This window comes from Tympanuchus pallidicinctus, unplaced genomic scaffold (genome assembly GCF_026119805.1).
Source record: "Tympanuchus pallidicinctus isolate F22 unplaced genomic scaffold, pur_lepc_1.0 scaffold22, whole genome shotgun sequence".
Lineage (NCBI taxonomy): Eukaryota > Metazoa > Chordata > Aves > Galliformes > Phasianidae > Tympanuchus > Tympanuchus pallidicinctus.
Window position 1 is genome coordinate 39,048,078 of NW_026294739.1, and position 25,698 is coordinate 39,073,775.

The following is a 25,698-nucleotide window of genomic DNA, read 5'->3' on the forward strand; positions in this document are numbered from 1 at the left end:
ACAGAAATGACAAGTCAGCGAACGCACGGGTGAGACTGTTTGTCAAATTGCTATGCCAGCAGCTAAGACTGTATCAGTATTTCCCTTCTAAAACTCAATTTTTAAAGAATTTATATTGCTTGACTGTTAAAATATGTTTGTAGGCAGAAACAACGGTGCACTGTGCTCGGGCAAATTTTTAAATTAAAAATGGCCTCCAAAATTGCTCCAGCAATTTTCTGCACGCAATTGTTTCCATGTGAAAAGATCTCCATTTAGGGATGAAAACAGGATACTTCCTTTCAAAGATTTTTTTCTTTTTCCTTTTATACACACTAATGGCAAAACAACAGCTCCAAATCAAAACAACAGCACCAGGAGGTAAGCACTGCTGGATTTGTCCCTGCATTTGAATGTAGGCATGCTGCAAGTTGCAAAGTACAGTTTTGGTGTCGATTTTAAATCCACCAAGAATTCTATTTAGGAAAGTCTCAAATGAGAAACCATTTTATTTTCTAATATGCAGTTGTGTCCCTTGGCAAATATGCCAAAAGCAGCAAAATGATGAGGGCCTGCCTTTTTAATATATTTTTTTAATATTCATTTTTATTCCCTAAGTGAACAATGTGAACTAAATCATAGCAGCCGATCATCTTTAAATTATTTCTATCACCCTCACATTAGCAGCTATTCTTTCTTTTTAACCATCTAGTTTTTTGGAAGATAAAATCAATGCTATAAGCCATCGTGCATATATTAATAAAGACAATATTGTTACCAAAAAATGTCATCGCTTTTAAGCAAGATAAACAGTTCTTTTTAATCCAAAACATCAAAGCAATTATCTACATTCTGTTAAACCAAAACGTCTTTCTAAAAACCAGCATGTTTAGGGATTCACATCAATAAATTACAAACCAAAACAGAGTGAAGTTGCTGAAATGTTTCTAGTTTCAGTGGAGAAGACATATGCACCAAGCAGCAAGCATTTGTCAGTCCCGCAGTCTCTGTACAGCACAGAGAAGTAGGTGAGCTGGAGGTACCAGATCAGTTGCTGGTCCTGCTCAGCAGTACATCTCCAAGTGACAGAACAAGGCTCTTCAGAACGAAAGGCAAAAAAGAGAAATAAAATAGGAAATTATGCCATCCTGCAGAAAGAGTTCCCTGCAAGTGCTTAAGCACGTGTTTACACATACACACACATACAATTAATCTAAACACTATTCATGCAGCAGCTGGTTTGCTCTGACACACGTATTCTTTTTAAATATTTACACGAGGGCAGTTTCTGCAGCACCCTCGCACAGACTTTCCAGGAAAGAACATGACTTTCCTTTGTTCAGGGTTTGCACACCAGAGGAGCTCCTCTGCACACATGGCTTGAGCACAACCTACAGATGCAGAACCTTTGTGCTCTTTATTAAGAGTCAGTTTTCGTTTCGGGAGATGGAGCCTCCCACATTATAGCTCACCATGTGGTACATGAAACAGCTTTCGGTTGGGCCTGAAATCGTACTGTGCAGAGAGGCTGTGGACATGCAGAAGAAAAACAAGACTGGCCATAGACAGATTACAATGCAAAGTATTTTGCTGTTTGGAAGTGAAATAGAGCCTATCACAACCAGCCTGGAAGCAATGCTAGTTGACTGACACCCGAGCCATTTATAAAGTTTGAAACTCATGTTTTGGGAGCTGCTTTCTACTTTAAACTGTAACTGCTTGTACCTCCCAGCAACTGAGCTGACTGTGCCCCTGCAATCTGAAGCCTTTCCTACATGTGCACGTTTACCAATGTAACCGTTATATTTCTTGATGTCGTCATTACAAATTTACATTATCAGATCCACATATTAAAAATATATATATGAAAAAGCTTTTCTTCATCAGACTGGATTAAGGAGACATCCTAATATTCCAGATTTGAAATTAAAAGCCTCAGCCGTAACACCTTTTTCTCTCCCACTAATCATTACTGTGAGATCAGGGTTATTTTTGCCTCAGTTTTTGCCTTGAATCTGTCTCTAAATTCACAAACTTGAGAACAAGGAAGCATCCCACGGGACTTTTCCCTAAGACCTTCTGGTTCTAGTACTAAATCTTTAAAACATGGGATGAAACACAATATATACAGCAACATTAGAGTTCTTTTGAACCACATCACCACAGAGCACTGTTTTTTAATGTAAGCCTCTCCCTGCTGCTACCAAACCAGCTAGGAACAAAAGCAGAAAGGCAAAATGCAGTCCCTTTGCCTTTCTGCAATAACCCACCACAAACCCTCTAATAAAAAATACTTCTTTCTTACTGCTGTGCAAGGGAACACAGTGGATACCAGGCAAGCGAGCTGTACCTTATTATTACTCACCCATCCAAAATTTTCCCAAACCCAAAGTCCCTGTAAGTCACTCAAAACTAGGCAGGGTGCCCAAATCTGGCTAAAATTGTTCCTCCCAGCACAGGACCCTACAGCTGGTGTAAAGAACTAAAACTGCTGATTGTTCCTTAAAACCTCTAGGACAGCAGAAGGGCTTGCAGGTGTGCACCATCCGATCATACCTCCCAGGCATCACCTGAAGCCATAAGCTTAACAGATGTAGGAACCTCTTTGAAAAGGAGACTAGCAGGCAGCAGTTGGGTGCATAACAACTCTTCCACTTGCTTTGGACTTTACTTCCACCCAGCTGATGTAACTATGTGCCTACACAATTTTAGTGATTTAGTAGCTTCAGTATTTAACTTCCTGTGGATGTGGCTAGCAGAATTACAGTGTACTTCCCCCTAAGGACAAAGCACTGGCCTATGTGAAGGTCCATGCCTTGTGTTTTCAGGTGTGCTCTTGGCCTCACTGCTTCCTTGCAGCTTGTGGAAATGCAAAGGGAGGGCACTTCAGGTGGCTGTGTGGAGACTTCCACAGCAGAGAATCAGATGCTGCCAAATTCATCTGGAGCCGAAGCCTGGTATTTCAGAGAGCTCAAACCTGAAACTCAAGCTACCACATTATCCCCTGCTATATTTTAGCCTAAGCAGTGTTTTCTCATGAACGGACTCTGACTCTTTCCTCCCACAAAAACATACCAGTACAAAGGACAGAATTACACTTAAGAAAAAAAAACACAAAATCAACTGTGGAAGAACGTGTCAAACGATAAGCCACCTGTTCCATATCAACTACATTAGCTCTGCCCTCTTGTCTCTCCACCAGACCCTATTAGGATGGTTCACTGTTTGGCCAAGTAGGATTAGCAGAGAGTACCTTGCAGATGGAACTCTCCCTTTCAAAGAAGTTACACTGGTTGTGTACTTTACCCCCTGTCCTTAGACCATCTCAAGTCCTTAAATTACATGATGAAAGGTAAAGTATATGAGCTCTTGAATGATCAGCCATTGACATATAACATATTTTAGCACCTGCAATAACATCAGTGCACAGATCAGACCATTATAAGCAGAAAGCAGGCTTTCCAAACAATAGAACAGCAAGAGTTAAACAGTTAAAAAAATTCCTACAGTTTCCCTGTGAAGAATAATTACAAACACTGCTATCTAAGCTAGCCTTCTAAAAAGGCTTCTAAGCTAGCCTGCTGAAAAAACTGGGCTGTTTTCAGTTCATTTCATATGACAAAATGTTTCAACATTTGGAACCAAAGTTTCACAACTATACTTTTTAAACTGACAACAATGGACATATGTACAAGTCATTTAAGACTAATACATAGAACAATATAAATTTATAGCCACAGATTAACTATCCGCAGGAGGCAGGCTTGGCTGGCCTTGGAGCGTGTTCCCTATTTTATACATATTGCTAGCTATTTTCTTCCAGGAAATGTTGTGGCTGGGAGGAGATTCTATTTCAGTATCCTGAAGTTGGGTTCCTTTTCTTGATTAGTAGACGATGCAAGTAAGGTGAAAATAGTTTTGAGGAGTCTCATATTATTCAAAATACAGAATGGAATACTTCTGTTTCTCTTGTGAGCACTGATTTTGCTCTTTTTTCTTCCCCCCGTGCAGTATTACACTCAAACCACAGCATTCTCTATTAGTGGTAGTAAATGCAGTTATGTAGCCAAATACAGAGTCTTTGGCTACACTGACCCAATTCTTTAGAACACACAGGCAATGCCAAGGCTCAATCAATTGAATTTGGCTCAGAAAAGATAGGAGCTACTATCTGAGCCATAATACTTCCCTAAAAGCAGTGCAAGTGCTGTGCGTGCAGCTCGCAGAGTGGGCCAACAGCAAAGGTGTTCTCGTGGCACATACTCCTGTTTTCTGGTAAGGCTGCTGCCATGTACAAATGTTTTCAGAATAAGCAGCACAACTGCAAGCAAAGGCTTGAATGCAACATAGATAAAAGACCTGCTGATCCCTTTGCTAACCCAGAGAAGGATGAAGCAGGCAGTGTTTTCTACAGACACAAGCAATGTCAGCCCTTCTCAGAACTCCAACTTTTAGGTGGATGGAAGCAAACCCCACCAAATTTGGTGCTGTCCATTAAAATCACAGTTCTTTGTCCATCCACCTGCTTTGGAGCACTGGAGCACTTCTTTCTTTGTCAGCTCACCACTGTTCCCTCTAGTCCTCACCTCAAACTTACGACATGGTTTAGTACTGAGGGGATTCTGACTCTGCTGTAAAACTTGGCGATGTCACATCTCTCTTGGGGATGGACACATCTCTCCTTAAAATTCTCACCTTTCTTTCTAGTTCAGACCACAAGGCTACCAGAATTTTAGTATCTGAGTTTCTGCATATTTCCAATTAATAATAAAGTAAGAGTGTTGAGGTGAAATCATCAAAATTTTACTGTTTTAATCATACATGGATAATGCATTACCTAAGCCACTTTCACTACTGAAAAAATAAGTTTTGAAAAACTCCTACTACATATAAATTTAAGTCTGCCTTCTAAATTACCCCAAGTGTTTAGACTGCTTCTGCAAGAAATACACATGGCACTCGGCATCTTAAGAAAATTAGTCATTCTCTAAGCCTCTTAACTACTGTTGGTAGTTTTACATAATTTCTTCATCAGCTAAGTCTATTTTCCAGTGATGTCACTGTAATTATTTCTGTTCAGCCTGGGTGTTTTACATTATTTATCCAGTAAGTTAGCTGTCTTGCATTTGAATGGTTTTACCTTTTTTGGAACTGAATCCTCTATAAAATTTAGCTCCCAGCTTCCAGGGTGGTTCCCAGCCATCCACTGTGATATTGTTTGGAGAGTGGATTGCAGCTATTTAATTTTCTATGTCCTGGCAGCTTCACTACGTTATAACATCAGAACAATGACTCCTCTGAGCACACTGGCTCACACCACCTTTCCTGGGCAGGAAATCACAGATAACAATCGCTATTGCAGCAGAGGCACTGAGGTTGAAAGCACTGGCATTGCTCCTGCTCTGGAGCATCTCTGCTAGGACTCACAGGTTCGTTCATTGATCAAAACAAGCTCCCTAACCAAAGTTCCAGGAAGCACTTTCACCTGGGCTTAATTTTAAGTCTGTGGGTATGTAATAAGGACATAACAAAGTTTGGAAGACCTGCTCTAAAGTACTGGTGCCAGAAAGCCCATCCATTTTCCCGTGTAAATCAAGGAATCAGTATCAGCACACCAAGACATAAATAAAGAAATGATTACCCTGTTCTGCTATTTTCCTGCAGCACCTAGCAAGTCATTATCATCAATAATTGCCAATAATAATTGGCAGAAGCCTCTCTGTTATTGCTTGTACTGGTTGCCAAAATGCTGCTTGCTTTTTTTTTTCTTTTTTTTTTGGGGGGGAGGTGAGCAGGACAGAATGTGTTGGTAGCATTTTGAAAACTGTCTTTGTGATCCTAAGTGACAAAACCCTTTCTCCCAAGGCATCAGCAAAACTGTACAGAAGTTAGCAAGCAAGAGCAAAACAATCAAACCTTGGGATTTACTACTTTTTCCAACAGTGATTTTCCTGTTCATCAGTATTTATTATTTAGCTTTTAGCTTCACAGTGCTTCCTTTTCACTTGGGATATGGGTTATTGCTTTGCAAATTGTATACTAACATTGCTTTCCTACAAATACTTTAGGTATGACCCCAGAGGCAGCGCTGAACGCATTTTAATGAACCTTTGAACTTTTAAAATTCAGGAGCATTTATTTTAACCAGAACTAAAAGACAAAACTGAATTCCAAATGTGGTGGTCAACTTACACTTACTTATCCTTAAAAGAGACTCAAGTAGGACAAAATTTGCTCCTGCACAGAAGGCATGCAGTAAGGCTGTCCTCTAGTTAAATCATCTCCCAAAGGGACTACATGCTTCAAAAAGGATATCCTGAGATATCCTATGAGAGCGTTATTTGGGAAGGAGCAGAACAATGTATTTGAGATTATGTGTGCTTAGAATATTTAAGACAACTTCTGAAGAAACCTGGCAGACTACTTTATGAAATGAGCAGTTGTTCCTTTGGATATTAGTAAGACATCGTGAGAGAATTAGGATAGCTAAAGTGTTCTCAGATGTTTGCAGTGATCACTCCCCAGCTGAGTGTTTGGAAAATCCAATGTGTAAAATTTCCCATAAACAAAAAGATTTTGAAACTGTCAATTCTGGGATGTTCTTGGCCGAGATTGCTGAACAAATAGCAACAGATTATGAATATCTATTATGAATATAGACAGCTGACACAGGCTGTACTCAGGAATACTTGTGCTAGTAAGCCAAAGTTAGAATTAAATAAAATTAACAGTAGAAAAATTGAGATTGCTGACAGATCTGAAGGTAGCAGTGCTGTCCTTTTTTACTCTTCCTGTTTCAACACACAGACGGTACAAAACCTGACTGCAGGCACCAATCACAGACCCAAACCACAGCTTGAACACTCCCAACCAAGTCGTGTAAAATTGCGTGTGAGCCTCCCATCTTCTTGAATAAAGGCTCTCACAGCCTCACCCCAAGCCCTCTGTGAAACAGCTCCCCTGACAGGAGTGACAGGATCTCTTTTGCACACGGAAGAACTTTCACCAGTTTCTGCTGATCAAAACAGCTGGATTAAGTCTTTTATTTTCCTTCCACAGAAAATGTGAGAGATGGATATTGAAATTCCAGGAAAATGTATCTGTAAGATGACATGATAAATTTTGGAAATACAGCTGTGAGCAGCACTGAAATGAAGGAATGAAGCCCAAACTCTAGGGAAGAAAAAAAAAAGATAATTTCTTACCTTTCCATCATGACTTGATTAGCTGCAACAGCCTCCAGGTTTCACTGCTGGCTCTCTTCTCAGAAACCTGGGAAAATAAAACCAAACTGTTTGAGTGTTCAGCAAATGATACTTTAATCTCTGCCAACAGTGAATGAAAAAATGTAACTTCTCAGGAGGGAGAGAAAAGAGTAAGTAAAACCATTCAGTGAGCAGCTGATTTTTTCCCCAACAACAGTGATAATTGGTCAAATAATTATTCATTCACAAATACAATGAAATTTTGATTAAGAAATCTGCAGCACCTCTTTCCCTATCTCCTTGAAACTGGGATTTTTTGCATCCCTAAGCTTCAGGCATTAGATTTTAGATTAGATTAGTTCCATTGCATTGCAGTGACCACAGGTAGTTTCTGGCTTACCAAGAATTTCCTGCTTCATTACAAATATATAATAATATCAGGTTTACACCATTTTTTAAAGAAAAACATCCCCAAATAGGCAAAACAAAACACAAAGTGAAGGTGTTTTAGACCTCCCTTTCTTTATACCACTGACAAGAACATTTCTCCTGACAATCTGCTCTCTGGAAAGGGCTCCTCACATCACTTGGGCCTTTTCTGTGAGGGTTTTCTGCATTTGAGAAAGGATATAGGACTGGTGCTCGCATAAGAGGCATTTTGATTGGAAAAAAAAAACCATAAAAATCTTGTTTAGAAAAAGGCTTCTCTTTTAAATTTTTTTTATTTTATTTTTTTAATACAGCTGCAAGCAGACAACAGCATAAATCAGCTTGCAATCCCAGGTAAGGCTGTAGGTCAGTGCAAGGCAGCATAGGAAACTCTCCAGCTAGGGTTAATTACTGGTCATTGGCCTACTTTAAGCCAAAACCTCCTTCAACCTCCATCTTATGGGTCTTCCTTTTCATGGCAGTGTAATCTCTGGGTTCACAGCTGTCTCAGCATCACTGTTTGAGTGTGCTCAGCACATGAGCATGTGAACACACTAATATGGCTCCAACTTCTGCCACAGCTCAGCTCAGTCTCTCAGCTTGCTTTCCCTGAATGGCCTAAAGCATGCCACAAACTGTACACTAAGACCTACATTACTATTATGCCCTCTTAACATGTCAGCATACACAGCAAGTTTCTGCAGAACATCCAGTCATCTTTTTTGCAGAGACAACGCTTCTGACCAAGCAATGAGTACCTACCCAGAGTAATCCTCTGCACTGCGAGGAAAATGGGAACCAAAGGGCACACTCCTCCCACCGAGAAGTAACTTGAGTGGATGAATACCCTCCAAAGCCATTGGGCTGCTGTGGACAGACCAGTCTGTCTTTATGAGACCTTGCTAGCGGAGTACTGTACACAAGGACCCAGCTCAAAAAGATACAATTTTAAAATTCTGTCCATCAGCAGACCTCTGGGGTAATCCTGTCCACCCTCTGCTCAAAGTTGGGCTGTCTTGGATCTCATTAAGGCCACTTATTTAGGCTGAGCCACCCAGTAATTAGCTGCATTAGATTCAGACACCAGGAACCACAATGCACACATATGTAGTTGGTATGTTTGGATCACATCAACTACAATAGCTGCAACAAACTGGTAAATACAGGGGGAAAGAAGAAACTGCAGAAAGGAGTATTCTGTTCGCAGCCAAAATTCAGGCTCGTACTTTTATTTCCTTTCTAGACGCAGAAAAAATTCATCGTGCAAGTTCAGTGCAGGTAGTTCTATAAAAAATAAAGCAAACACAAGGAGCTCAGTGAGGTCTGTTTGTGCCACGTGCTTTGGACGATGTTTAGCCGATCAGTGTTTAGCAGATAGGAAAATAGAAAAGAAGGCATCCATTAATGTTACACATTAAGACAGCCAGCTAGAGTCCATTCACAGTGCTCAAAATCTTGGGATATTTGCTACATCACATTGGCAGGATGGGACCAACACACCATACTTGGCGAAACAATTCCTTTCATAACATTGGTATGTCAGTTGGAAAGGTAAGATGACAATGAACTCCTCCAGCCTTAGCTGTGAGCTGGAGAAACAGGGTGGCTGAGAAGGGACGGGAGAAAAAGAATTTCCTGTTGCTTCCATACCCATAGGAAAATGAGCATTCTGCTGAGTTTAATGATTCAATAGCACTTTTCAAAACAGGTTGGCCAAAATGTTTTTCTCTGCAAGGTTTCTTTTTGTCTTCCTCTCCTCCCTGAAAGCCATGCCACAACTTCACCAAAGATAGAACAAGGCAAATATGCTGAACATATGGATATGAAGGAAATGATTTCTCTAGCAATGACCACATGAGAACTCTTAGAATTTCCTTCCGCAGCTCCCGACTTTTTAGTGGTTTGGATGACCTTGATAGGAAAAGCCAATGTTAAGGATCTGATCTGAATTTTCTATGACAGATACAGTAAATGCCAGAAAATCCCTTCCGCTTCCCAAAGTGTCGATAGCACACATCAGTGAGTGCCCATTTCTGCAGCTTATTTGGTGGCTGCATACAAGTACCCAGAGATGCTGACTAGTTAATAAAGCTCTAGACATTTTTCTTTAACATGCAAAAACAAGGTCATCATCACAGCGCCTAATAATTAATAAAAAACACATTAAGCTTAGTAGATAAATCTGTGTTGTTCCTTAGATAACTAACTCCTTTATCAAAATTCAATAACATTTACCATTTTTGAAAGTGATTTTCCCCTGTGAGGTGAAGAAATACAGAATGTGGAGGCATTGAAGATGAGATGCAAACACTGTGCTGATGTCCACAGCCAGGAATCCTGCATGCTGGCTCCCAGTTCTGAGCAGGAACCACTGCTGCAAAACCCACCTTTGCTGAATGCAGCATGGCAGAAATGCAAGTGCCTGCATCCAAACCTGAGCACCTCACAGCGGATACCTCAACCCCAGACGGCCAACAGTTTCACAGGAAAACAGCTTCCTATCCATAAAAATTCAGAAATTTACGTTCACCTAAACACAATTTTTGCTTGTTTGGGTTTGATCTTGTGCGTGTTTGCATTTTTACAAAAATACCCAGCATTATGTGATCTAAGGAAACCAGCTTCCAGGAAATTGTTGCCACTTAAATTTTAAGGGTTTTTTCCTTGACCTTTTTCCTTATGTAAGCTAATTGAATGCTCTTCATAAAATGAGCATTTGGTCACAGATAACAAAAGTATTGTGCAAAGGAGATTCTCCCTGTGCATGTACTCATTGTGCATTGTGTGAACATTTTCTCCCCATGTAATAGAGAGCCAGAAAATCATCTGTCAGGGGATGATGGATGATGAAGTCTGCTGCTTCGGCCTCAGGGCCTGGCCCTGCTGCTATACTTGACTTAGCCTTCGGTAGGCACTAAGTGCCCTGTCAGATTCCTGCCAAGGGAAAAGCACATGCCTGCAACTCCCCGAAGTGTGGGAACCAGAATAAACAGAGACATTTTTAATGTTACCACACATTTTAAATCTGCTGTGTCACTTTCCTGTAAGCACTGTCCGTATTTTTGTAACACATGCAGTCATTATGGGTTTGTGGCTCTGTCCATCACTGCTGTTCTTTGCGGTGTGCTGACCAAGAAAACAAATGAAAAATAAAAGGAATGCACATAGTACATGACCATGTGCTGCCTACTATGCTCTGTTAGCAAAGGAGAGAAGAGTTCTTGGGGTTTTCTTTCCTCCCTTGCCCCCTACAACACTTCTGTTGGTTTGTTGCAACATGGCTTTTCTCGCCTCACTCAGCTTTATTAATTCAGGGATTTTTAGAGTCCCCTTGGGTGCTCTATCACCGCACACAGGTATGTTACCACGGGGCTATAGTTAAAAGCCAGCTTCCATGCTTCTTTCCACCCCCAAAATTCCATCAATCATTGAATTATGCTGCTTGGCTTGGATGGACTGCAGCAGGACTCTGAAAATATCAGACATTTCCATTATGAGCCCCATGTCCCACAGCTCCACATTAAAAATGACGTGAACCAAACACTGTTTTCTAATGCATACTTTCATTTCGTACTGCCTAACTACTATTTATATCCAGGCTTTTAAAACAATTTTCTTAAAAGAGAAACGGTCAAATGCAGCCGGAATTTCCATCCTTCAGAAATCCCTCAGATGTCTCTTTCATCATTGCCTTAGCATAGAATATTTAAACCATCACTAGTATTAAAAGGTTTGGTTCCTTGTTTAGGAGAGTTAAAAGAAAATGCTGTGAAAATTAACAGTTCTTGCATTATCGAGAGAAAAGCTCAAATACTAGCTTTACCCACAGGGATCAGTACACAGGTTTCATGAAAACCTTCTATACATTACATGTCCCTTCAGTTCAGAAGATATATTTCCCAGCCCTAATTTACTACTGGATAACTTCTGAGGAAGGGGCTTATTCACATCTTCCTTCTTTCTTACAGCTTCCTGGACGTGGCAGAAATCACACAGGCTGGGTGGGCAAGCCTGAAAAACAGAGCTGCACTTACATGTTTGGATCAGGCACGTTGATCCATAATGGCATCAGCTGGGTCCCTGCTGCTCCACAAAAGGTGCATAGCAAGGTAAGCAGAAGTAGTCACTGAAGAGAAGAAGGGATGTTTTTAGGCTAGCCAGCATCACTGTCAGAACTCATGCAAATTCCAAATTTGCTTGGCTTTGACATGAATATTTATCAGAGCAGGATGTCAACTCTTGGAAATTATCTTTCCTTATTCATGAAAGAATTGCCATTTGCAACTCTCCCACTGAAAACTGATTTCATTTTAAGTTATTAGATGAGGATCATTCCTCTGCAGTATTAGCAAGGATTTCTTTTCTACAATAGGCATTAATACAAGAAGATATCCAAAGTCTGTTCATTTTATGTTATGGATGGGTTTAGCTGACAGCTAGGAGCCTGACTTTTATACCAATGCATCCATCCCATCATCACTCCAGGCTTCCTTACTAAATATGCCCATCATTCAACAGCCGCAGAACAGTTTAAGTGCTCTTATCTACTATGTTAGAGTCCCTCAGGGCAAACTGTTCCTCAATATGATCTTTACCTTTCTCCTGAATCCAGTGCATTGGGACCTAGAAAGGCATTATGACCAAAGAATAGTGTGACTACAGCAATTACCAGTTCAGGAAATAAGCTTCTCATTGCAGGCATCGCTGAGGCTACACATGAGCCAAGAAGAACCCAGAATCACTGTGTCAGCAGTTCTCAAAGACTATTTTAAATGCTATCAAGTTTAATAAAACTTTTACAGTGGAGAACAGAACGTACTTTGTGTTCCTTTGAAATTGATGGAACAAGCCAATTTTTCCAGGTTTGTAGGCATAACATGTATTAAATTATAATAAGAAAATAGTTATTTAAAACCATGAAATGAAAGGCTATAATATACATTTAAAGGTCAACAACTGCATGAGTTTTCTTATTATGTATTTTATCTGAGAAATACTGGAAGACAAAGGAGCTCTGGCACTACACATGTACATTTGCAGGCTCAGCCTCTATTCTGTTCTAACTTGGACAAGGAACTTCATGCTATTACAGGAGGGCCCTGCTTCACCTGAGCCTCTTCCAGAACTGCTTTTTCCTGTTAAGAGGGATATGACCCTTTAAGTAATTTCCACGACATGTGCTACATGTAGACAGAGCTTTTGTAGTTGCAAAAGCAAGGTCAGACTGAAATACCCTGATTTAATTCTCATCTCTGCGCCATATTTTCTTTAGGACTATCATTAAATCTGTTTTACTGCCTCCACCCCAATTTCTTGTCTGCAAACATGGGAGGTTAGTATGTTCTTTACAAGGGAACAGACGCCGTCTTAACTAACACTGCCAAACAGAAACAACAGAGATGATCAACAAAGAAAAGCCCATTAGGAAATACCCAGATGCAGCAGAAACTTCACTGAAAGTCTGGAAAGAAATGCAATATAGGTTTTGGCTTTTAAAAGCATTTTTATATTTCAGCATTAAAAGCATTTTATTTCTCACTAAATACGTCAAATCGAACTACAAGGAAAATGATAAACATTGTTGCTTCATTGAAATGCCATTTCAGTGGGCCTACCATATTCCAGCCTCTTTACTTCAACTGAGTTGAAGTAAATAGAAATTTAAACAGGACTTTATTTCAGCAACACTTTCAGAGCAGTGTACCTTCGTGGCTCCACGCGCAGCAGAGACAAGAGCCCAGCAGTAATCCTATTTTGCAAACACCTTTTGTTTTGCTAACAATTACAACCAGGTTTCCAAGTGCGTAGCATAAACCCAATATCACAGCACAGCGAAATATGTACTTCATTATAGAGACCTGCCTGAGCTTCATAAACCTCAGAAATCTTAATTGATGTGAATGTATACATATATATTGCATATGGAGCCTGATTCAAATGCACTGACATCTATGCAATGCTTCAAGAGAAAATAACTGGGATTGCTACAAGCAACCTTATACCTTCAGGCTACTAATCAGCTTTTGAGCATTAAATTCAGATGGCTTATATGAAACATAATTTTTTTGAGAGGAAATCTTACAGTATTCATCAAATATGTAAAGTACAACTTAGAAAAACACTATCACAACACAAATCCAGGTGTTTAATGATGAATGCTGTCAAACTGGCACAACTTCCAAAGGCACAGCTGTGATTAGGATATAATTATCTTATGCAAGAAATCCATTTCAGAGCTATAATTCTTTGCTGCTAGTGACAGGAACAGATTTTTATTATTTTCCACTCACCTTAATTCTGCAAAGCCAGTGCAGCCATAAAAGAGTGATTTGGACTCTATTCTGGCGCGGAGTTCTAAACAATTTTTTTTTCTTTTTTCTTTTTTTAGCTGATTGAATAACAGCAATTTCTTATGAAGAACCCAGCTTTTATTCTGGATATCAGATTGATGGAACAGGGCTGGCAGCCCACACCAATAATTTATTACTGGATAAATATGGCATGAAAATAAGTAGAAGAAACCGGGACACCACAACTATTTGTACGTTACACAGCTGATCTGCGATGAGGTTTTATATCTCAAATATTTCACCATATCAGAAAGACATCCTATTACTGGAAAACAATTCTACTCGTGTATGAACGCAGTAAGAATTGGATGCACTGGTTATCTGCTGGACTAGCTCGCATGCTATGTCCTGCACACCCACAGAAACACACATGCATGCCACATGTATACTTGCAGTTTCAGATCACAGTCTGTTACCACTGAACGCAGTCGCAAAACTGCACAAGAGCCATATTGTTAAAATTGGCTCAAGGGAGGCAGAGATGTGGCGATGGATACATAAATCTCCTTCCACCAGGAGGAGAATTTTCTTTTGACACATTAAAAAAGAACAGCGCTGTGTGGGATGAAGATCCCTTCCTGACCAAGGATTCCTACAGTACTGCCAAGACCCAAAACCTAAAAGGATTTGTTAGCATAATGACTTAAAATGTTGAAAACAACCCCTCTGGTTTTTTCCCCCCTTCTAAACTTCAGATGCAGTAGCGTTAGGGTGGAATAAATACAATCCAAATATAATTTGGGATTTAAAAACTCCAACTTCTATACCCGCTGTATTATTTGCAAAGCCTATGTAATAATATAAAAACGTCTAAGAAAATTAATTTCTATTTTTAAACCATTTTTATATTCAGCATGTTTAACTGAAACAATGTAAGACTGCAGACAAGATGAATTTTCTAGTACCTTAATCATAAAAATATATTACCGTTCCATATTCACAAAATGGTTAAATAATATTCATAATTTAAAATAATGAGAGTGTAATAATTTAGATTCTACAACGATACTAAAGGTGAGCAAAAAAATAAAACACCCCATCTGGCCATTTCAATTAAAATCTGCTACATCGTAATAAAAATGTATTTGGAATTAATATAGGGAAATACACCTGCCAAAAAAATCCTTTGCTCTGATTGACTGAGACTGATTCAACTCTGCCGTGGGCTCTGGTCACAAGAGAGAAGCTGCGCTGGATTACACAGCACTATTGAGACATCTTCTTTAAATAGGTATTTTAAAAAGTCATGATCCCCTTTTCCACTAGATGTTCTCTGTAAACATTTGGGAAATGAATCACTCAGCAGCCATGGAACAGAAGAAGAAAAAAGCACTCATAACTTGGAAAAAAATAGCTGTATTTCTTGAAAGAGACGAGGAGGCTTTCTGTAATATGAAAGCGCAGCTTAAAAGATATGTTAGATCCACGGAGATCTATTGCATAAGGATGAAATTTACCCTCTGTGTAAAGAATCAGCACAAGATTTACCCAGCCATTAGCCATGATTAAGTGGTATTTTACAGACGCAGACAGGAGCTGACTGAACAAGGGATATCATGCCGGCCCTCTTCTTGACGTGCAACTCTTCCTCTCCTGAGCCGAGTGCGGCAGCACACCTGAGTTACAGCTCCCACATCAGCCAAAGGGAGAACAACCGCACCGCTGAGCGACTCCTGCTGGACCCACTTCATCACCCTGCTCTGTGACGGACAGCATTTAGACTTCCCAATCCACATCTCACCATTCCTTTAGTGAGCTGGAATCCCTGTACCTGGTTTCTCATTCATTGTGGGAGCCTCGAGTGAAGAAAAGGGGGACTAAAATCCTGCAGGAGTGGCACTGAGTTCTGCCCTCAGCTGGCCAACAAAACACTCAACCTCCACACTTTCTCACTTCATGAATGCCAACTAAAAGTACCCGAGAGAACGCTTTAACATCATTTGAATTATAACCCACGAGAACCAAGTTACAAACAGTGCAGACCCCAAGGGACTTCCTGGAGGAAGACAGTTTGCAAGTGGATCACAAGTCACTGAAACTCTCAAGTCTTCCAGCAACGAGGAAGTCTGTCTGTAGCAGTGCAAATTTAGCAGCAGCGTCCCCAGGCCACTATCCTGGGTGAACCAGAGCTGGGCTGGGCTCTGCTCATTCCCCTAAACTCTCGTGGCAAGCAGAAGATGAAGTGTTGAAGCACAGGAAAAGAATTCTCACTTTTGAAACTCTGCAGTTAAAATGGAGTTCAGCTGGAGCAAGAATATTTCCCCGAGAAGCTGCACTGCTTTATTAACTGGGGAAAGCTCTGTTCTCAAAACGTGACTGGAAATCTCAAGTCAACCAAACCTCTAGACAAATTGTGCTGTTTGTGTACCTCCCACCTCTGTACCTTCCACTAATTCTCAATAGGAGACCTAAAGGAAAACAAGCAGTTTGTACCTTGTCTTCTCTGCTTCCTCTTTCCTGCTAGCAGAATAGAAAGGAAGAGACTCAAAGTGCAAATTAATTACGGTACAGATGACTTTCCCAAGACTTTTCAAGCCTCATTAAAAAAATTCAATTCTCATCAATTTTATAATCCACCAACATTTGTTTTGAGACTTTGTCCCTTCCCCAAAACAGAGAGGAGTGCCAGTAAACTGGGTTCAGACTCTGTGTTAATCAAAATAATTTCAGTTCAGCAATTACTAAACCCAGCTAACAAATGCGACATATACAGAAAATGATGTAATTTGTTTGACATGCCTAGTGGTCGGCTGCATTAATTAGGAGCCTGACAAGTTTATGGGAAGTATTTGCTAAACACGGGAAAGCTCAAATCAGGAAACATCTCCACAGACAGTGCATGTGCTCAGCCTGAAGAGCAGCACGGACTGATGGATGAATGGGTTAGAGCTTCATTTAGTAGCTGTAAAACTACCAGGGAATGTTTAAATTAACAGTGATTTCTATCTACAGAAAATCTGAGGGCTGGGGCTAGATTTTAAAAGTCACTCTGTAAATTGTAGTGGAAATTATCCTGCATGCAAAGCTGTGTTTGCAGGCAGTGATCCTGCTGTTGGCTTGGAGCTGAGCTCAAGCAGGTAGATGCTTTCTCTCTCCTCTGTTCTCCCTTTTTCCCCTTTACTCCCTTGTGGATGGGGTGAACAGATACATTTAGGAAGCTGAAACAAACTTTAAGCCGACTTCAAGTAAGGAAAAAAATAAAGGGAAAAGCATGAATTGTGATGAGCAACAAATTGAATGCAGTAAAGTTTTCCCCATAGCAAGAGACTGGTAAATGTTGGGAAAAGAAATCTTTATAATTACTGACACTTGTGCTGGAGCAAACCTAAGCCAAGCCATTAAGCACTTCAACCACAAGGAGATGTTTAAAATTTTTTGAAAATCTGGCTGCATTTCTCTTTTGGAAATAAAGGTGAGGTAGAAAATTGAGTTTATATCTGGATGTTCCACCAAGGCAAACATCCAAAAAAGCCCCAAACAAGCAAGCTTGTTTTTAATTGCTGGGTTAAGTGTAGGGATGTAATTTCAGGAGGAGGAAAGGGAGGATAAAAAAAACCCACTGCCATATTTGTGTGATGGAAACAAACACGGAATGTATTATTTTGTGATTAAAACATCTTCAGTACTCATAGTGAGAATGCTGAGAATATGTTTCAAGGGTGGGATTCTCAGAAACAGCGATTTCTGATAAAATATTACCTATGTTATTAGAATGCCCACTCAGAGCGCAACATTAAAGTCATGTTATCTTAAAAAGCAGCCTTGACTCATTCTCAACGAGTCGCAAAAAAACCCCAATCTCTAAACAAAACACAAACTAAAAGCTTTCTAGTCACTGTAAGTGCAATTCGTTTTTCTGTGGAAAGAAAAAAACAACAAACCAACATAATTTCCCAATATTAACTGTCTCATTTGAGATTAATTGGGATAAAAATAATTTAGTTGACTCATGCTGATCTAATAATCGTTTTTTTTCATGCAATGCTCTGTCTTTGTGGCTACATATTGTTCCAATTTTGGTTTCATCCATTCCTGTTTCCAAACGACCATAGCTTTCATACAGGATTGCCATACACCAGATCCCATCTGTCCGTGACCCTGAATAAACAAGGGGCCTTTGATGTTTTTACACACTTCAAACCACTTTGTCATCCCCCGTGATATACGAGCCACACTGCAGTGACATGCAGTCATTACTGGTTTGTGGAAGTGCCTTCTGCTTCTTCTCCTGATGTAAGCTTACCATAGAACAAATTTACTGTAATCTTTCTGTTAACTTGTGCTTCCCTACAGAGTGAGGAAGAGGTCAGCAAAACAGCATCGGGATGCTGGAAACAGGCTTTCTGCACATGCAGCACCCTGGCAGCCAGAAACAAAGGTCTGTTTCTAGAAATGGAACAAGAAATCACACAAAAGCCATCCAACCAACCAACCAACAGTCGATCAGAAGAGAAACTGCTTGAAAACAAATAATTACAAGGAATTTGCTAACTGATGGACAGATTTATACACCCCGCACAGCAGCTTTGTTGTGGCATTATGTGTTCATTCTATTACATTTCAAGGCTGCTGTTCAAGGCTGTTGGGTTTTGGCACTGTCAAAATGAAACAGAGATGATGTGGTACCATATGTCAGGCAGCTGAACAAGGACTCCTGGCCTGACAAGTTTGCCATGCTCGTCCACAGGGAGCATTAAGGAACTGGAGCAGCAGAGGTGGGTGGCTCAGGATGGGCTCTCGCTCCCACCCTGACCCCTCAGCAGCTCACGGCGCTCCTGAAGATTCGTGCCTGGGTGTTTCTATTCCTGCCAACTGCAGAACAGAGTTCATCTTTCCTCCAAGACAAAGAAAAACATGAAGCAAAGCCCTCCAGCAATTATTTTTTAATGTAAATGCATGTTTATTTCATGCCCTCAAGCCTTTTAGTCCTGGTTGTTTGTGACAAACATTCCACAATAGACTCTTTAAAGTCTGGCATATGTGCCAGCACTAACAAACATACAGCACAAGACATAAGACAATTAAAATGAAAGACGACAACAACATGCTGCTAATGGTTTTAAATTATTACATTGTAGAATACTTACTGGTACATCATGGAGGAGCTATCCCCACAGCTCTGCTCAGACCTGTGCTCCGTCAATAAACTAATCTTTACCATGTAATACATTGGTTTTCTGTTACTGGATGTAACCGCAGATCGCGCAGTGACACAGCCACACACCAATTAGCTCACGCCTCTGCCTTGGTGTGTGATAGACGTTCATGGCCCACAAACTCAGTCAATACCACCAAGGAGGCACCATCTAGTGATTCTAAGATGGAGCTGCTCTGAGGAGCTGCTCCAAGGCGACCTGTGAGTGCTGGAGTGCCCACAGTGCAGGTGCTCCACCAACATTAAGGAATCCTGTTTTAGGGAGCAGTTGGCTCGAAGCAGCATCTGAGATGCACCGCAACTTTGCTCGCAGAGGACCCTGCAGGCTGCAAGCTGGCTTTCTCACTGCTGCCTGTGCTGCTGCTTTTTGTGTATTCTCAGCTCAACAAGGGTCCCAAATAGATAACTACATCCGGAAAATGACATTCAGGCACCTCAATGATGCATTATTATTTTTTTAGAATGTTACCTATAGACAAACCAACGCACGATATCAAAACTGTAGAGAGGTTTCAATGTCTGTCTTTCTTCTTTTTGAGATTTTTGGGGGAGAAACAAGAAATGGAAAAGAAACACGGAAACATTCAACTAAAATCTATTGCTAAAATACTAAGGAATATTTTAAGGTGTAAGGGACTCGGGATTGAGTTCCCTGATCCACGCTGTACACAAACACCCCTGTCATCCACATCATTTACTTGGGTAGCTTGCTGCCCTTCGTTCAAATGAGTGGCAAAGCTAATGCTTTCAAATGAAGCTGTTTAAAAATCAGATTTCACTGAAGGGGAGCTCCAACTGGATTTAGTTGATAGCACCTCTGAAAAGCAAGCTTCACTGTTGAAAGATAAATGGAAATGTACATTCTCTGCTTTAAGAACCAACTCCCAAGAACTCTTTTTTCTGGTTCTTTCCTTTACACGATATCTGTGCTATATAAATATTTCAGCAAGACTTTTCAATGTTAAAAATAAAGATGTTACATTCAAGAAAGACCAAACCAAAAAAATCTTAACATTGTCCCTTTATGTTACTGTCACAGCTGGTAGAAGGCACATCTTTTCCCCATTCACTGAAATTTCTACTTACATAATGGTAACTATATCAGCCATAAAGACACAACGAACCTCTAAGGAAAGTTTTTATGAAGTAAGAAATTGAGAACTACAAGGAATGATTTTTCACACAAAGCACATTTTTTTAAATATATCTTCTCTTCTTCCATCCCCCACCTCACAGAAGCTATTTTTTTTAAACCAAAAAGAAAAGACACAGACATTTGTTTTCAGGTTAGCGCCACAAAGGCAAGAAGCATCAAATCCATGAAAGAAACGAGGCTCTGTGAAGCTTACCTGTTCTAAATTATTGAAGCATTGGAGAGTCTCTGTGTTTTTTAGCAGTCATAAAATACATTTGCAAGGAGTATTAGCTGAGTTCTAATGGAGCACAGGTATCAACCCCCTGCCCTGCTGGAAGCCAAGGGCAGGTGGGCTGGTGTGAGCATGCATGGCTGCCTGCAGAGGAGGGCTGGGCTCCGACACGAAGCCATGCCACCATCCCACTGTGCTCTCAGCAGCGTGGGGAGAAGTGCTGGTGGGCACCCCATGCACTCTGCCAAAGCTCAACCACCTCACATGGACAGAAGTTCCCAGCTGGGAACACAAGCAACCACACAACTCATTGGATGTTCCTTGACAGTAATCACACACTAGAGTAATGGTGAAAAAACACCTCTGCTAATAAATCAACAGATAACACTATCATCATTTTATAGAACCGAAGTAGACTAAGCAGCAGAATTTCAGATCTTGACCTTGTTTTTATGTCATGAGAATGGAAAAATGACTCCTCTGCTGGCTGCAACAAAACCTCCCAATCCCTTTGGCCCCTAGCAGGAGTTTGGGACTCTCGTGGGAAAAGTGCTCACTTGGTTTTACAGCTAGTAAGGACAGTTATTTAAAAAACATTCACACGACAGGGGCATTGCCAGCCCTCAAGCCACGTGCTGCGTGAAGAGACTGCACCCACTCTTGCTACAGTAGAGCACCTCAAATTAATGGCCATCGAAAATGAGAAGGGAAATATTTCCTATAGTGGATCTTTTCACAGTATTCTGTGCAGTCAGCGCTGTTCTGCTCTCCTGCAGATCCCTACTTCTGCCTTCCTAAAGAGGCACCAAAAGCATCAGTGCTTTGCAGGGCCCCTCCAGGGGCTCTGGAAGCGGCTGGTGGGCACATGCTGCTCCCACCATATGACCGCTTGTTCTCTTTGCTCTGCCAGGGAGCTTGTTGTGGGGCAGTGCATTTATCTTGGCTTTCCAGAGCAATTTAAAACACCTTGCCTGAGGTTATCTGCCAGGCCAGGATCGAAACATTCCTCTTGAATATCAACCACTGATCTGGCCAGCAGATGTAGCAACCTGGATGCAGTTCTCCATCTCGGACATGCACAGCTCTGACATGCAGGAAGACCAAAGGCCTCACTGGGCCTTTTCTACTAAAGCTGTTTTTAGACATAGCAGCTCCCTTCCTGATGACCAAGCAAATCTTCACTGAATGAAAGCACTGCACGCAGTTGTGGAAGGATCACTGCTCGCAGAGGCAGTGAGTGGCTGTTCAGAAGAGTCTGCCATTGCCCCCGTGCTGCATTGAGACTCCTTCCCCTCTAGGGCTGTTCCTGCTCTCAGCCTGGCTCTGATGTACCTGCTCTGCACTCCAAGCAGAACCCACAGCAATTCCTGCAGTTCTGGCCTTAGACACAGTGGCAAGGCTGTAATTTAGATACCTCTTTCCCACAATTCAGGAAGGCCATCAGAATGAGCTATCAAACAAATCTCACCATTGTCTGCTTTGTCTGAGGCAGATACAGTGAGCAGGGTAGGTGCATCTCCAATGTAAGGTGCCAGAGACCATGCATATATCCATTAATAATGGCATGAAAGTTTCCACATGCTTTAATTCTCTTTGCATGGCCCAAATTCAGCAAGACACTGAAGTGCGCGCCCTGCAGAGCCAATCTGTGGCCTGAAAGAGGCCTAATATTTAATCAGAATTAACAAGGATGCAACTTAAAATAATTATTAATACTTCTAAAGAGTAAGCTTCAAATTATTGGTACTGGAGTGTTCATCTAGCATGGAAAGACCAAACTACTGCAATGCATTTTTCAGGGAAACAAGAAATCCAGCACTCAGAATAAACATTCATAAACTCTGCTATCTAATTTTATACAGCAACAAAAATGTACAATAAATTTCACAGTTCTATTGATCCTAATACCATTGGCATTGCCCCAGCAATTGATTTAGTCATTTGATCAGCTGGAGAAAGGGATGGGGAATATAATATTTTAGTGGACTTCATAAATTCAGAGCCTCAGCTTTCAAGTCCAACCAATACTACAATAAACCATACAGACCATAAATGGAACAACTAAAGTTTTGTAATTACAACGTGGTTTATTATGTAATAATTTAACACATGGCAGGCATTTTTGATTTATGCAGGATGTAGAAGAGTAGGTTGTTTCTGTGCCGAGCTGCAGCAATGCATTTCCTAGATAAACATTCAGAAAATCAACTTTTGAACCTAAACTTCCCCAAACGATGACTGCATGCTTGGCATTACAGAGGGTCTGCTTTAGAAGGGAAACGTTCATTTCCCATCTTCCTTCACAGATTTTTGGGCCTGCAGGGGCAGTGAGGCCAGAGCACTTTGCAAGTTGATAACTTTGTGGGCAGAGGTGTTGGGAAGCACAAAGAAGCCTGCACACCATGTAGCACAGCAGTCAGACCCACCCCATGAACCCTATGGATTTGAGGGAGACATTTCTGCACATTCACGCATCCTGTTGCAGGACTGCGTGCCAGGGGGATACGGGCAGCTCGCTGTGAGCAGGGCATAGGAGAGAAGGGGTTGTTATGTCTGCCTGCTGACATCCAGTCCGCCTCAAGAAGATGTATTTGTACTGAGAGAAAAGAAAGCTTTATTCTCCGGATAGCAATACATCCATTTTCATAAGTTCATCTCAAACTTCAGGAAAAAAAACAAACCCAACAACAGCAAACCAAAGCACCAGCCCTGCAAAATCAATTTCCCTGTTTTGAACAGCCTGCAGCTGTCCCCAGGCACCCCGACAGCCAGCAGAAGCCCAAACTCTCACTGCAGCCCGAGGTTTAGATCATCTCAAATTCAGACCCAGCGATGCTGCAGCACTCCCAGAAAGCTGTTTTTGCACAGCATGGGGCTGCTCCTGAACCCTGCAAAGCAGGGAAGCAACCCAAGGCTCTACTCCAGTCCACAGAGAGGCTGGAACAGGAGAAATCCGGGTGTGCCAGCAGGAGCTCTGCGTGAGCTGCCTCTGCTATCAGAGCCACTCCAAAATACCAAACAGTGCAGCTCCAGCAGTTACTCTGTGGAGCATCTGAATGGCCAGAGAGTAGCGTGCTGGGAAGATGTTCAAGAACAATCCTGATCCCAAGGCTTCAGAAGCCTCGTAAAACCTGTCAGCTTTGAATTTACAGCCGCTCTTGAACAAAAATCCATGCACTGTCCAATACTCTATGCAAAATGCACACTAGCACTCCCAGAGGAGGAACCCAGCTAGCAACACGAGCCTGCACTGTAGGGCAGCCCTCACACTCCTGCCTGTGGTCCCACCAGCAGGCACTGAGCAGGCAGACGGCTCTCAGGCCTGCAGGAACAGAATCATAGAATCATTAAGGTTGGAAAAGACCAGTAAGGTCATCTAGTCCAACCACCAGCCCACTGCCCACGTCCCTCAGTGCACATCCCCTGCTCTGGGACATCTCCAGGGACAGTGACCCCCCCACCTCCCTGGGCAGCTGTGCCACTGCATCACTGCTGCTTCTGAGGAGAAATGCTTCCTAATATCCAACCTGAAAGGTGCTGCAGCCTGACCAACACAGGCCTTACTGCCATTAGCTGGTACTTCTGGAGAGGTGCTCTCCCTTTTTTAATCCTAATTTCTGAGTATCTCTTAAAAAAAATAAAACAATTCCTCTTGAGTTTCATCAGAAATGACTTGGATGATCTTCTGTTAAAAGAATGACTTTTATCTTCATTCAAATACATATTGTATTGGCTTAGAAACATCAAAGAGGCAATGTCTTTACATATTCTATTTCTAAGAAAAGAAAAGGAGTTCTCTCTTTATTAACATTGGTAATGTTGAATCTTATAATGAAAAATGCACTAAAGCAATATTTTTGATGAATAGGTAATAGAACAGCACCAAATAAGAGAGCATTAATGTGTTTCTTCCCAAAGACCCACTCAGATAATGCATCTGGTGGTTGGGATGAAGCCCCAGCAAAGTGTGGCCAGAGATGCTCTGCTCCCCTTCACTGCCCACTGCTCCTGCAGCACTGCCTGACCACACCACCACCACCAGGGCAGTTATTTCAGTTATGAATGGAACAAAAGTAGAGGCACTGCAAGCAGTGTTTTTGTACCCTTCAGTATTTTTAGTTTACCAGCAAGTGACCTGCAGAAAGTCTGCAACATATTTGGGTAAAGGTAGGTGCACCCCTTCCCTCTGCTGTCTGCAGCACAATAGAGCCTTTGTGTGCTTGATCTTGGGCATTCCTTTCTGTCTTTGTCACTCCTCCCCATTGGTTTTGGACCATTCAGATAACACAATGATAACACAATTAGAAGGGCCATTTTAGCAGCTTCACTGGAAACTAAAACAGAAGAAAGTGAAAGAAAATAAAGAAACCAGGCACGGCATTTAAAAAAAAAAAAAAAAAGCAGTCACTTTGTTCTTCAGAACATTTTCATTAGGCTTCAGAATTTGAAAAATCCCCACGAAATTTGTGAAATTCAGGGGTTTCTGCAGCAACCCTTTCACAGCATGTTCTTTGCTCATCTGATTTAGTGTAAAATGAAAATCTGCATTTGGGAGTGGCACACATTGCAGGAGTAAGGGCATTCCGGCCTGAGTGTTCCTCCTTTTACTCTGCTTATTTTATTAGAGAAGGAAGAAATGCTTCATAGCAACAAATGCCATGAAGGAGGAAGATGTGCTGCCATCAGAGCTTGTACAGGAGAGTACCTGCGTGAGGCAGAGGCAGGGTAAGGGCATTAGAAGAAGCAGAGTACTGAGGGAAAAGCAGAGAAGCACCAGTGTACTTTGAGGGGCGCAGGTGAGGCACAGTACCCTCACTGCGTTCACCCACATGAATCCTCTGCTCTACCTCAAAAATCATTTTCCACGGAGGAAGATTTAATCTACATCTCCACTCAAGACCCTGTTGTCTGCCCATCTGTCAGCTTCTCCCCCCATCATTTCTGTGCTGGAAGGATTGCAGCCCACAGCCACGCCATCAAGGCTGCTCATTCATGACCCATCCCAATTCAGTGGGCAGTTCTCACTGTCCAGATTTTAAATCCTTTATGAAAATAATGCTACTATGCTCATCACATTAACTTACAAATAATATTCTTCTTATTACTGCTATCTCTGTCTACTTGTCTGTCTTTAGTGTGTACAACACTCTCAGCAAGGACTTTTTCTTTTCAGTGCTTGAAGCTCAGCTCATACGGGGACCTACTAGAGATAA

The 25,698-nt window shown here is 41.4% G+C and overlaps 1 long non-coding RNA gene across 1 annotated transcript in view; it reads right to left on the bottom strand.

Moving 5' to 3' along the window:
• LOC128081818 (uncharacterized) overlaps positions 1 to 25,698 on the bottom strand; it is a 316,659-nt gene that overhangs the window by 234,007 nt on the left and 56,954 nt on the right. Inside the window, exon 3 of the long non-coding RNA XR_008207407.1 lies at positions 7,185 to 7,251. This is a non-coding gene — a long non-coding RNA (uncharacterized LOC128081818). The remainder of the gene's footprint in view (positions 1 to 7,184; positions 7,252 to 25,698) is intronic.